This window comes from Peromyscus leucopus, chromosome X (assembly GCF_004664715.2).
Source record: "Peromyscus leucopus breed LL Stock chromosome X, UCI_PerLeu_2.1, whole genome shotgun sequence".
In the NCBI taxonomy this organism is placed as follows: Eukaryota; Metazoa; Chordata; class Mammalia; order Rodentia; family Cricetidae; genus Peromyscus; species Peromyscus leucopus.
Genome location: NC_051083.1, coordinates 83,324,201 through 83,338,952, shown reverse-complemented (window position 1 = coordinate 83,338,952; position 14,752 = coordinate 83,324,201).

Here is a 14,752-nt window from a genome sequence, read left to right as displayed (position 1 = left end):
AACTTCAGAGGGGAAAGATTATTCTGAATTATAGTTTCAGAGGTTTCAATTCACAGCTAGCTGGGTCCAGTTCTATAGGCTTGAGGTGCTGAAGCAGAACATGACAAAGAAAACCCACCTACCTAATGGCCATCAGAAAGCAGAGAAAGAGACAGGATGGGATCAGGGAGCAGATAAAGTCTTCAAAGCACAACTCCAGTGAACTTCTTCCTCTAGTCCATCTCCATCTCTTAGTCTCTACAACTTCCTAATAAGCCATCACATTATGAATCCATCTATGGATTAATCCACTGATGATATTAAAGCCTTCATGATCTAATCACTTCCTCAAAGGCCCAACTCTGAACATTGCTGTACCAGGGACTAAGTCTTAACAACATGAGCCTTTGGGAAACATTCATATCTAAATAACAGCCTGTAATGAGTCTTTCTCTGTCCCACCAGCCAGCTCCCAAATTATGACATGGAGACTTATTATTAATTATAAAAGCCTGGCCTTAGCTTAGGCTTGTTCCTAAATAGTTCTTATACCTTAAATTAAGCAGTATTTTAAAATATATGTTCTTTTACATGGCTTGATTACCTTTACTCTATACTGCCCATTCTGCTTCCTCCACCAAGTCTGGCTGTCCTCTCTGTCCCCAGAAATCCCACCTAACCTCTTCCTGCCTAGCTATTGACCATCCAGCTCTTTATTAAACCAATCACCATGACACATCTTCAAAAGTATAAAGGAATATTCCTCAATAAAAATCCTTTATTTCTGCCAATATGTACAAATATAAATATGTTCATTCTAATAATATCAGAGAAAACGAATATGAGGCCACATTATTTTGTATATTCAAGTAGATTACTTTTCACTTTGTGAAGTTTATTTTTTCTCTGCCACTTCTAGAAAGCTGAACAGCCTCCATTTAGGCAGTGAGCTGCACAATGGAAATAGGTTCAAGATCTTTCTTCCTCTGTGAAATTGTGCCTACTTTATTGTATTAATTGGGATCATATAATATAGTATATGCTAAATATTAACTCAGACACAAAAAAGTGACTAATATGTTTCAACAATTATTGTCAGATTAAGTACATGCTATGATTTATTACAGCCTTGTTGCATTACCCAACTAACTGATCTGTACAGTGCCTTAGTTTCCCCCACAAATAAAATGGGGCTATGAAATAATGCAACTAGAGTACTTTGCTTTGATAGAGAATTTAATCAATGTATGCGAAATTCTTACTAAAGTACTTGGCACATAACAAGCACATGATGAATGTTAACCACTATTATTACCCTTTGAGGATATGTTTCATTCCCTAAACTGTTTTCGCTTTTACTTTTAAAATTTTTACCTTTAAAGGTTTTCTTTTTATTTACTTTTAAATTTAGCACACAGGCCAGGGATACAGACAGGCAGGCTAACTGCAGATGCTCTCTTCTTCCTCTACTCCTTCCAATCCAATACACCAGTCTTATCCCCAGCCCTGCAGCAGAACCCCTGCTGCAACCTCCCAGCCCTACCATCTCCAGTGGATCACACAGATCTTCACTTCCAAACTTCCCACCCCCTACATATTACTTTACCCCAGCCCCCAGCTCCAGCAGAAATTCCCCAGGAACCTGCAGGCCATGAAGGCCAGGGTTGGTAGGATAACTGAAGATCTTCACTTCTCCTCCTTGGCTCCAAATCCAGTCCTCCTTTTGCTCCATAGCAGACCACCTGCTGTAGCCTCACCTACCTCCCTGCCCCCATCTCCAGTGGAACAAATAGATGTTTTCTGCAAACCTTTCTTTTCCCAACTCATCACTTTATTCCAGTGCCCAACCACAATAGGCATTCCCTGGAAATCCACAGGCCACTCCAGCCAGAGAAAAAGGTTAACTACAGATCTTTACCTCTCTCATCTCCACCATATCCTATCCCATAGTCCCATCACCAGCTCTGTAGCACACTACCTGTTGTGGCATCTCCTCACTCTCTTCCCATACTCCCAGGGGACTAAGCAGATCCTTATAGAATACCTTGTTTTCATTCCTCCCATTAAACCCCTCACCACTACCCCCAGACAATTTCCATTCCTAAGAATCAGCTCCCAATTCCTAGAAACACATTTTACCAATAACCACCAGTGGACATACCTAGTAGGATCTCAGAAGAATTTCCTATCAGGCAACACACAGTGACAACACCACCCTAAGAAGCAGAGAAGGCAACAGAAATGGGGGTGGGGGAGACATTCAACAAAGACAAGACCAGATATCAGCACCTAGAATTTCAATTTTCCAAACCCAAATACCAAGACACCAGCGTAAACACAAAATCAATAGCAGCCAAGACAATATGTTTCCACTATAGCCCAGCAACCCTACCACAGTAGGGACTGAGTATTGCGACGAAGGGCTTGAAACAACCCTTGTGAATATTATAGAGGCCCTTAAAGAGGAAATGAAGAAATGCCTTAAAGAAGTCTATGAAAACATGAACAAAGAAGGAGAGGAAATGAACCAAACTGTTCAAGACCTGAAAGTGGAATAAAAGCAATAAAGAAAACCCAAACTGAGAGAAAACTGGAAATGAAAAAACAAAACAAAACAAAAAACCAGGAACTTGAACAACAGAAACCTCAGAGGCAAGCCTCACCAATAGAACACAAGAAGAGAGAATCTTAGGCATTGAAGACATAATAGAAGAAGCAGATACCTCAGTTCAAGAAAATGTTAAGTCTGAAAAACTCCAGGTACAAAACATCCAGGAAATCTAGGACAGTATGAAAATATCAAATCTAAGAATAATAAGAATAGAGGAAGGAAAAGAAACCCAGGTCTAAGAAACAGATAATATTTTCAACAAAATCATAGACGAAAATTTCCTTAACCCAAAGAAGGAGGTGCCTATCAAGGTACAAGAAACATACAGAACACCAAATAGACAAGACCAGAAAATAAATTACCCTCAGAACATAATAATAAAAACATTATACATACAAAACAAAGAAATAATATTAAAAGCTGAAAGGGAACATGTAAAGTAGACCTACTAGAATTACACCTGACTTCTCAATGGAGACTCTAAGAGACAGAAACACCTGAACAGATGTTCTGCAGACACTTAAACACAACAGATGTGCTACAGATGCCAACCTAGGCTACTATATCCAGCAAAACTTTTAATTAGAATAGATAAAGAAAATAAGATATTCCATGAAAAAGCTAAATATAAACAATACAAACCCAGCACTACTGAAGGCTTAAGGAAAACTCCAGCCTAAAGAAGATAACCACACCCAAGAAAACACAAGAAATGTATAAACCTAGACAAGCAAATCAAAAGAGAAACACCCCAAAATCACACACACAACAAAACAAAAACAAAAACACCACAACAACATTAAAATAACAGGAATCAACAAATGCAGCTCATTGATATCAGTGGTCTTAACTCCCCCAATAAAAGGACACAGACTAACAGAATGGGTACAAAAACAGGATCTATCCTTCTGCTGCAACCAAGAAACACACCCTAAAATCAAGGATAGACATCACCTCAGGTCAAAGAATGGAAAAATATATTCCCAGGAAATGGACCTAAGAAACAAGCTGGTGTAGCCTTTTTAATATCTATCAAAACAGACTTCAAACCAAAACTAATCAGAATAGGAAAAGATACTACATACCCATCAAAGGAAAAATCCATCAAGAGTACATTGCAATTCTTAACATCTATGCACCAAACAAAATGGCAAACAAGTTTGTAAAAGAAATGCAACTACAGCTAAAATCAAATATTGATCTTCACATACTGATAGTAGGAGACTTCAATGTCCTGATCTCACTGGTGGACAGGTAGGTCATCCAGACAAAAATAAAATAGAGAAATATTGCAGCTAACAGATGTTATAAACCAAATGGACCTAACAGATATTTACAGAACATTTCACCCACACAAAAGAACATACCTTCTTACAACTCATGGAACTTTCTCCAAAACTGACCATAAACCTGGACACAATTCTCAACAGATAGGAGAAAATTGAAATAACACCCTGAATCTTATCTGACCACCATAAATTAAAGCTGGATTTCGATAACAACAGAAACAACAGTAAGCTTATAAAATCATGGAAACTGAATAACTCACTACAGAATAGAAAATGAGTCAAGACAGAAAAAGAAATTAAAGACTTTGTAGAATTCATTGAAAATAAATCGACAACATACCCAAATTTACACGACACAATGAAGGCAGTTCAAAGAGGAAATTGGTTTAAGTTCATAGCATTAAGTGCCTACATTTTTTTAAAGCTGAAATATTATGCTAGTATCTTAACAGCACAACTAAAAACTCTAGAACAAAAAGAAGAAACCATACCCTAAAGAAGTAGATGGCAAAAAATGATGAAACTCAAGGATGAAATAAATAAAATAGAAATAAAAAACAATACAAAGAATCAGTGAAACAAAGAATTGGTTCTTGGTGAGAAAATTAATAAGACAAACAAACTCTTATCAAAATTAACTGAAAGTCAGAAAGAGAATATCCAAATTAACACAATTAGAAATGAAAAGGGGGCAAAAGAATACACACAGGAAATTCAGAGAATGATAAGAACATACTTTAAAACCCTGTACTCTGATCCTGCCCCGGACTTCCCTTCTGGACCAGAGGTGAGTGTCCGGGCTCAGCCTAGACCCCATCCCTGGGCACCAGCCACCCCGGGGAAGACATGCCCAACTTGGCAGGTTCTGGTCACTGGACAGGTTCCCTTCTAGCCCTACCAGGAAGGCTCCCCTTTTCCAAGACCCCCCCAGACCCTGCAATCTCCACGCCCTGCCCCCACGCCCATCCGCCAGAGACCCCAGCCACTTCCTGAGACTTAGAGACCAGCCCCCAGCTCCCACCCTGCCCTGTACTTCCCTTCTAGACAAGGGCGCCCATCCTACCCCGGACTTCCTGTCTGAACAAGAACTCCACTCCTGCCCCAGAGTTCCCATTTGGACAAGACAGCTCCCATCTGGACAAGAGAGAGAGACTTTCTGAATCTGTCAGCTCTGTCTGAACTAAGTACGCTGATAAGACCAAAAATGAACCACAAGAAAATGGGCAGCTGTCAAGGCAGAAGTACATACTACAAAATGAAGAGCAATACAGCATCACCAGAAACTAGCCCTCCTCCAACATCTAGACCTGAACATCAAAACTTGTAAGAAGCAGAAGAAAACAGCCTTATGAATAACATCATGAAGAAGGTAGAGGCTTGTATAGAGGAAAAGACAAAAAAAATGGGAAGAACGCTATAAAAAACTAGAGGAAAGGACAAATAAAGTAGAAGAAAACAATAAAGTCCTAGAAGAAAACAATAAAGCACTGAAAGAAAATCATGAAAAATCAATGAAACAAATGAAGGAAACAGTCCAAGACATGAAAAGGGAAATAGAAAAAATGAAGAAGACACAAACAGAGGGAATTCTGGAAATAGAAAATCTGAGTAAACGATCAATAACTTCAGATGTAAGTATAACCAACAGAATGCAAGAGATGGAAGAGAGGATCTCTGGCGTTGAAGATACAGTAGAAGAAATAGATTCATCAGTCAAAGAAAACACTAAAGCCAACAAAGCCATGAACCAAAATATCCAAGAAATTTGGGACACCATGAAAAGACCAAACCTACAAATAATAGGGATAGAAGAAGGAGAAGAATACCAACTCAAAGGCACAGAAAATATATTTAACAAGATCATAGAAGAAAACTTTCCCAACTTAAAGAAGGAAATGCCTATGAAGATACAAGAAGCCTATAGAACACCAAACAGACTAGACCCCACAGAAAAGTCCCCTTGCCACGTAATAATTAAACAACTAAATGCACAGAATAAAGAAAGAATATTAAGAGCAGCAAAGAAAAAAGGCCAAGTGACTTATAAAGGCAAACCCATCAGAATAACACCTGATTTCTCAATGGAGACTTTGAAAGACAGAAGGACCTGGACAGATGTAATGCAAACACTAAGAGACCATGGATGTCAGCCTAGACTAATATACCCAGCAAAACTTTCAATCATCATAGACGGAGTGAACAAGACATTCCAAGACAAAGCCAGATTTAAACAATACTTATCCACAAACCCAGCCCTACAGAAAGCACTAGAAGGAAAATTCCAACCTAAAGAAGTCAGATATACCCTCGAAAACACAGGCAATAGATAAAGCCACAGCAGTAAACCCCAAAGAAGAGAAGTACACACACACTACCACCAAAAAATAACAGGAATGAACAATCGCTGGTCATTAATATCCCTTAATATCAATGGACTTAATTCACCTATAAAAAGACATAGGCTTACAGAATAGATACGAAAGCAGGACCCATCTTTCTGCTGCATACAAGAAACACATCTCAAATTCAAAGATAGATACTACCTAAGAATAAAAGGCTGGGAAAAGACTTTCCAATCAAATGGTCTAAGAAACAAGCGGGTGTAGCCATCCTGATATCCAGCAAAATAGACTTCAAACTAAAACCAATCAAAAGAGATCAAGAAGGGCATTACTTACTCATCACAGGAAAGATCCACCAAGATGAAGTTTCAATTCTGAACATTTATGCCCCAAATACAAGGACACCCACATATGTAAAAGAAACATTACTAAAGCTTAAACCACATATAAAACCCCACACATTAATAGTGGGAGACCTCAAGACCCCACTTTCACCACTGGACAGATCTCCCAAATCGAAACTTAATAGAGAAATAAAGAACTTAACTGATGTCATGACTCAAAAGAACTTAATAGATAGCTACAGAACATTCCATCCTAACAAAAAAGAATACACCCTCTTCTCAGCACCCCATGGAACCTTCTCTAAAAATGACCACATACTTGGCCACAAAGCAAATCTCAACAGATACAAAACAATTGGAATAACCTCCTGTGTTCTATCAGACCACCATGGTTTAAAGTTAGATTTCAACAACAACAAAAACTACAGAAAACCTACAATCTCATGGAAACTGAATAATGCTCAACTGAATCACCAATGGGTTAAGGAAGAAATAAAGAAAGAAATTAAAGACTTCCTAGAGATCAATGAAAATGAAGACACCACATACCCAAACTTATGGAACACTATGAAAGCAGTGTTAAGAGGGAAATTCATAGCACTAAATGCCCACATAAAGAAGTTGGAGAAATCTCACACTAGTGACTTAACAGCACACCTGAAAGCTCTAGAAGAAGAAGAAGCAAAGTCTCCCAGGATGAATAGACACAAGGAAATTATCAAAGTGAGAGCTGAAATCAATAAAATAGAAACAAAGAGAACAATACAAAAAATAATGAAACAAAGAGTTGGTTCTTTGAGAAAATCAACAAGATAGACAAGCCCTTATCCAAACCAAAAGACAGAGAGAGAGAATCCAAATCAACAGAATCAGAAATGAAAAGGGGGACATAACAACAGACATTGAGGAAATCCAGAGAATCATCAGGTCATACTTCAAAAACCTCTACTCCACAAAACTGGAAAATCTAAAAGAAATGGATAATTTTCTGGATAGGTACCACATACCTAAGTTAAATCAAGAACAGATAAACTACTTAAATAGCCCAATAACCCCTAAGGAAATAGAAACAGTCATTAAAAGTCTCCCAACCTAGCCGGGCGGTGGTGGCGCACGCCTTTAATCCCAGCACTTGGGAGGCAGAGCCAGGTGGATCTCTGTGAGTTCGAGGCCAGCCTGGGCTACCAAGTGAGTTCCAGGAGAGGCGCAAAGCTACACAGAGAAACCCTGTCTCGAAAAACCAAAAAAAAAAAAAAAAAGTCTCCCAACCAAAAAAAGCCCAGGACCAGATGGTTTCAGTGCAGAATTCTACCAGATCTTCAAAGAAGAGTTAATACCAATACTCTCTAAATTGTTCCACACAATAGAAACAGAATGAACCCTACCAAACTCCTTCTATGAGGCTACAATTACCTTGATTTCTAAACCAAACAAGGATACAACAAAGAAAGAGAACTACAGACCAATCTCCCTCATGAACATTGATGCAAAAATACTCAATAAAATACTGGCAAACAGACTCCAAGAACACATCAAAACAATTATCCACCATGATCAAGTAGGCTTCATCCCAGGGATGCAAGGGTGGTTCAACATACGGAAGTCCGCCATTGTAATACACCATATAAACAACCTCAAAGAAAAAAACCACATTATCATCTCACTAGATGTAGAAAAGACATTTGACAAAATCCAACACCCCTTCATCATAAAGTTCTTGGAGCGATCAGGAATACAAGGAACATGCCTAAACATAATAAAGGCAATTTACAGCAAGCCAACAGCCAAAATCAAATTAAGTGGAGAAAAATTCAAAGCAATTCCATTAAAATCAGAAACAAGCCAAGGCTGTCTGCTCTCCCCATACTTATTCAATATAGTACTTGAAGTTCTAGCCAGAGCAATAAGACAACATAAGGAGATTAAGGGGATACAAATTGGAAAGGAAGAAGTCAAGCTTTCCTTATTTGCAGATGACATGATAGTATACTTGAGTGACCCCAAAGATTCCACCAAGGAACTGATACAGCTTATAAACACCTTCAGCAACATAGCAGGATACAAGATCAACTCAAAAAAATCAGTAGCCCTCCTATATACAATGGATAATGCAGCTGAGAAGGAAATCAGAGATACATCACCCTTTACAATAGCCATAAATGACATAAAATACCTTGGGGTAACACTAACCAAGCAAGTGAAGGACCTATATGACAAGAACTTTAAGTCCCTGAAAAAAGAAATTGAAGAAGATGTCAGAAAATGGAAAGATCTCCCATTCTCATGGATAGGCAGGACTAACATAGTAAAAAATGGCAATTTTACCAAAAGCAATCTACAGTTTCAATGCAATCCCCATCAAAATACCAACACAATTCTTCACAGACCTGGAAAGAATAATGTGGTGGTATTCTAATTATACTGAAATGTGATTTTAATTGTATGTTAATAAATAAAGTTGCCCGGGGGTCAGAGCTATTAGAGCCATAGACAGAGCGTGGTGGTGGTGGTGGTGGTGGTGGTGGCGGCGGAGGCGGCGGCACACGCCTTTAATCCCATAGATCTCTGTGTGTTCAGGGATACAGTCAGCATTGGAGACATACGCCTTTAAGACCTAGAGTGCTGTACATACAGACAGTGACAAGGCAGTCACGTGTTTGGGTTTACAACCAATGAGAAGGCAGAACAAAATACTATGAAAAGACAGACAGACAGGAAATAGCTCTCTTTCGGGAAGCTAGGACCACTGCAGGAGGAAGGGTGAGATTTTAGCTTTGAGCTCTGATCTCTTGGCTTTCTCTCTTACATTGGTTCTGTGTTTCTAATTTAATAAGACAGTTAGTTACATCGACAGAATAATACTCAACTTCATATGGAAAAACAAAAAACCCAGGATAGCCAAAAGAATCCTGTACAATAAAACAACTCTGGAGGCATCATGATCTCTGAATTCTAGCTCTACTATAGAGCTACAGTAATAAAAAATAGCTTGGTATTGGCATAAAAACCGACATGTGGACCAATGGAATCGAATTGAAGACCCTGACATTAACCCACACACCTATGAACATATAATTTTTGACAAAGAAGCCAAAACTGTACAATGGAAAAAAAGAAAGCATCTTCAACAAATGCTGCTGGCATAACTGGATATCAACATGTAGAAGGCTGCAAATAGATCCGCATCTGTCACCGTGCACAAAACTTAAGTCCAAGTGGATCAAAGACCTCAACATAAATCCAGCTACTCTGAACCTGCTAGAAGAGAAAGTAGGAAGTAGTTTTGAATGCATTGGCATAGGAGATCACTTCCTAAATATAACACCAGTAGCTCAGACACTGAGAGAAACAATCAATCAATGGGACCTCTTGAAACTGAGAAGCTTTTGTAGAGCAAAGGATATGGTCAACAAGGTAAAGCAACAGCCTACAGAATGGGAAAAGATCTTCACCAATCCCACATCTGACAGAGGAATGATATCCAGAATATATAAGGAACTCAAGAAATTAGACATCAAAACGCCCAACAGTCCAATTAAGAAATGGGCTATAGAACTAAACAGAGAATTCTCAACAGAGGAAACTCAAATGGCTGAAAGACATTTAAGGAAGTGCTCAACATCCCTAATCATCAGGGAAATGCAAATCAAAATAACTCTGAGATACCACCTTACACCTGTCAGAATGGCTAAGATCAAAAACACTGAAGACACTTTATGCTGGAGAGGATGTGGAGTTAGGGGAACTCTCCTCCACTGCTGGTGGGAATGCAAGCTTTGTACAATCACTTTGGAAATCAATATGGTGCTTTCTTTGAAAATTGGGAATCAATCTCCCCCAAGATCCAGCTATACCACTCTTGGGCATATACCCAAGAAATGCTCAATCATACCACAAGGGCACTTTCTCAGCTATGTTCATATCAGCATTGTTTGTAATAGCCAAAACCTGGAAACAACCTAGATGCCCTTCAACTGAAGAATGGATAAATAAAGTGTGGCACATATATACAATGGAATACTACTCAGCAGAGAAAAACAATGACATCATGAGGTTTGCAGGCAAATGGATGGATCTAGAAAAAATCATCCTGAGTGAGATAACCCAGACTCAGAAAGACAAACATGGTATGTACTCACTCATATGAGGATACTAGATGTGGAACAAGGATGACTGGACTGCTACTCACATCACCAAAGAGGCTACCTGGAAAACAGGACCCCCAAAAAGACACGGGGATCGCCCAGTGATGGATAAATGGATGAGATCTACATGAACAGCCTGGACATGAGTGGGGGTAATGAAGGGTGAGGGTCGAGGGAAAGAGAGCTTGGGGGAGCTGGAGATCCCTGTTGGATCAAGAACAGAGAGGGAGAACAAGGAATAGGAGACCATGATAAATGAAGACCACATGAGAATAGGAAGAAGCAAATTGTTAGAGAGGCCCACAGAAATCCACAAAGATACCCCCACAATAGAAGTGGTCGAGATACAGCCCGAACTGACCTACTCTGGTGATGGGATGGCCAAACACCCTAATTGTCATGCTAGAAACCCCATCCAATGACTGAGGGATCTGGATGCAGAGATCCACAGGTAGGCCCCAGGTGGAGCTCTGGGAGTCCAATTGTCGAGAAAGAGGAGGGTTTATATGAGTGAGAATTGTTGAAACCAAGGTTGGATAAAGCACAGGGACAAATAGCCAAACGAATGGAAACACATGAACTATGAACCAAAGGCTGAGGGGTCCCCAACTGGATCAGGCCCTCTGAATGGGTGAGACAGTTGATTGGCTTGATCTGTTTGGGAGGCATCCAGGCAGTGGGACGGGGTCCTGTGCTCATTGCATGAGTTGGCTGTTTGACACCTGGGGCTTTATGCAGGGTCGCTTGGCTTGGCCTAGGAGGAGGGGACTGGACCTGCCTGGACTGAGTCTACCAGGTTGATCTCAGTCCTCGGGGGAGGCTTTGCTCTGGAGGAGGTGGAAATGGGGGCTGGGGGGAAGGGGAGGGTGGCGGGAGGGGGGAGAACAAGGAAATCCGTGGCTAATATGTAGAACTGAATTGTATTGTAAATAAATAAATAAATAAATAAATAAATAAAATTCTGTACTCCACCAAATTGGAAAACCTAAAAGAAATGTATATTTTTTATGGTATATACCACTTACAAATGTTAAGTCAAGAGCAGATAAGCATTTTAAACAGACCTATAATCCCTAGTGAAATAGAAGCAGTCATTAAAATTCTCTCAAGTAAAATAAGCACAGGGCCAGATGGTTTTAGCACAGAGTTGTACTGGACATTCAAAGAAGAGTTAGTGCTAATACTTCTCAAATTATTCCACATAATAGAAACAGAAAAAACATTGTCCAATTTGTTCTCTGTGGCCATTTACACTGATACCCAAACCACATAAAGACTCAACAAAGAAAAAGAATTACAGAACAATTTCCCTCATGAACATAGATGCAAAAATTCTCAATAAAATGCTTGCAAGATCCAAGAACACATCAAAAAACCATCCAATACGGTCATGTAGGCTTCATCCCAGAGTAGCCGGGATGGTTCAACATATGTAAATAGATAAATGTAACATACCATATAGACAGAATGAAAGATAAAAATCATATGATCATCTCATTAGATATAGAAAAGGCCTTTAACAAAATTCAACATCCCATCATGATCTCTTAGAGAGATTAGGGATACGTAGGTCATATTCAAACATAATAAAGGCAATTTACAGCAAGCCCATAGCCAATATCAACGTAAATGAAGAGAAACTTAAAGCAATTCAACTAAAATCAAAAACAAGACAAGGTTGTCCACTCTCTTCATACCTATTCATTATAATTCTTTATATCTTAGCTAGAGCAATAGGACAACTGAAGTTCAAGGGGGTATAAATTGGAAATGAAGAAGTCAAAGTATCTTTTTTTGTGTGTGTGTTTTTTCGAGACAGGGTTTCTCTGTGTAGTTTTGAGCCTTTCCTGGATGTTGCTCTGTAGACCAGGCTGGCCTCAAACTCACAAAGATATGCCTGCCTCTGCCTCCTGAGTGCTGGGATTAAAGGTGTGCGCCACCACTGCCCGGCTTAATGAAGAAGTCAAAGTATCTTTATTTGCAAAAGACGTGATAGTAGACAAAAGTGACCCAAAAAAAACCCACTGGGAAATTCATACTGCTGATAAACACTTTCAGCAAATAGCTGGATACATGACAAATGGACAGAGAAAGAAATCAAGGAAACAACATCTTTCACAACAGCTTCAAATAATACAAAATATGTTGGAATAACCTCAAGTAAGGAAGTGAAACACTTGTGTGATTAAAAAAAATTTAAAATATTGAAGAAAGAAATTGAAAAAAAATAGAAGATGTAAATATCTTCCATGATCATGGATTGGTATGATTAATATAGTAAAAATGACCATCGTACCAAAAGCAATCTACAGATTTAATGCAATCCTATCAAAATTTCAACACAGTTCTTCACAGATCTTAAAAGGATAATCTTCAGCTTCATATGGAAACACACAAAAAATTCCAGGATAGCTAAAACACACCTGAATAATAAAAGAACTGCTGGAGGTATCACCATCTCTAACTTTGAAGTTGTACTACAAATCTATAGTAATTAAAACAGCACGGTATTGGCACAAAAACAGGCACATTTATCAATGAAATTGAATTGAAGATCCAGTCATAAGTCCACATACTTATGGACACCTGATTTTAAAGAAACAATCTAGGAGCCGGGCGGTGGTGGCACACACCTTTAATCCCAGCACTCTGGAGGCAGAGGCAGGCGGATCTCTTTGAGTTTGAGGCCGGCTTGGTCTACAGAGCGAGATCCAGGAAAGGCGCAAAGCTACACAGAGAAACCCTGTCTCGAAAAACCATAACAAAAAAAAAAAAGGAAGAATCTAGAAATATATAGGAAAAAGACAGCATCTTCAACAAATGGTGCTGATCAAACTGGATGGTTGCATGTAGAAGAATACAAAGAGATTCATACTTATGACCCTGAACAAAACTCTACTTCAAATGAATCAAAGACTTCAGCATGAAACCAGATATACTGAACCTGACAGAGGAGAAAATGGGAGTAGCCCACTAGCTCATTAGCATAGAAAAAGCCTTGCTGAACAGTACACAGATATTGAAGGCACTAAGATCAATGGTTAATAAATAGGATCTCATGAAACTGAGAAGCTTTTGTATGGCAAAAGACACTATCATTCAGACAAAGTGGCACCCTACAGAATGGGAAAAGATTTTTACTATCTACATATCTGATGCAGAGTTAATATCTAAAATATAGAAAGAACTCAGAAAACTAGACATCAAGAAAACAAACAACCCAAAATAAAAAAAAAAAAATGTGGTACAGATTTAAACAGAGTTCTCAAAGAGAAATCTCAAGTGACTGAGAAACACTTAAAGAATATTCAACATCCTTAGTCATTAGGGAAGCAAATCAAAACCACTTTGATATTTCTTCTTATACCAGTCAGAATGGCTAAGATCAATAAAACAAGTGACAGCTCATGCTGTGAAGGATGTGGAACAAGGGGAGCACTAATCTATTGCTGGCTGGAGTGCAAACTTGTACAGCCACTATGGGAATCTATATGGTGGATCCTCAGAAAATTAGGAATATACCTAATATATCCCAGATATACCACTCTTAGGCATATACCTAAAGGATGCTTCATCCTATCACAGAGACAATTCCTCAACCATGTTGGTTTCTGCTTTCTTCACAATGGTCAAAAGTTTTAAATAAACTAGATGTCCCTCAACCAAAGAATAGATAAAGAAAATGTGGTACATTTCACAATGGAGTATTACTCAGCTGCTAAAAATATTGAAATCATGAAATTTGCAGGCAAATGGATGAAAATAGAAAATCATCCTGAGTGAGGCAACACAGACTCAGAAAGACAAATTTTGTATGTACATATGTATGTATGTGGCTATTAGCTCTTGAGTCAATGTCAACCAACCTACAATCTGTAGGCCCTCAGAGGATAGATATAGAGAAAGGAACTAGGTGGGGGGAGGGGCACACAGACATATCTCCCTAGGAAAAGGGAATAGAATACATAATTATGGATGTATGGGGTGGGGACTAGAATTGGAGGGTTAAGTAGTGAGAGCAATGAAAGATGGAGATGAGGGG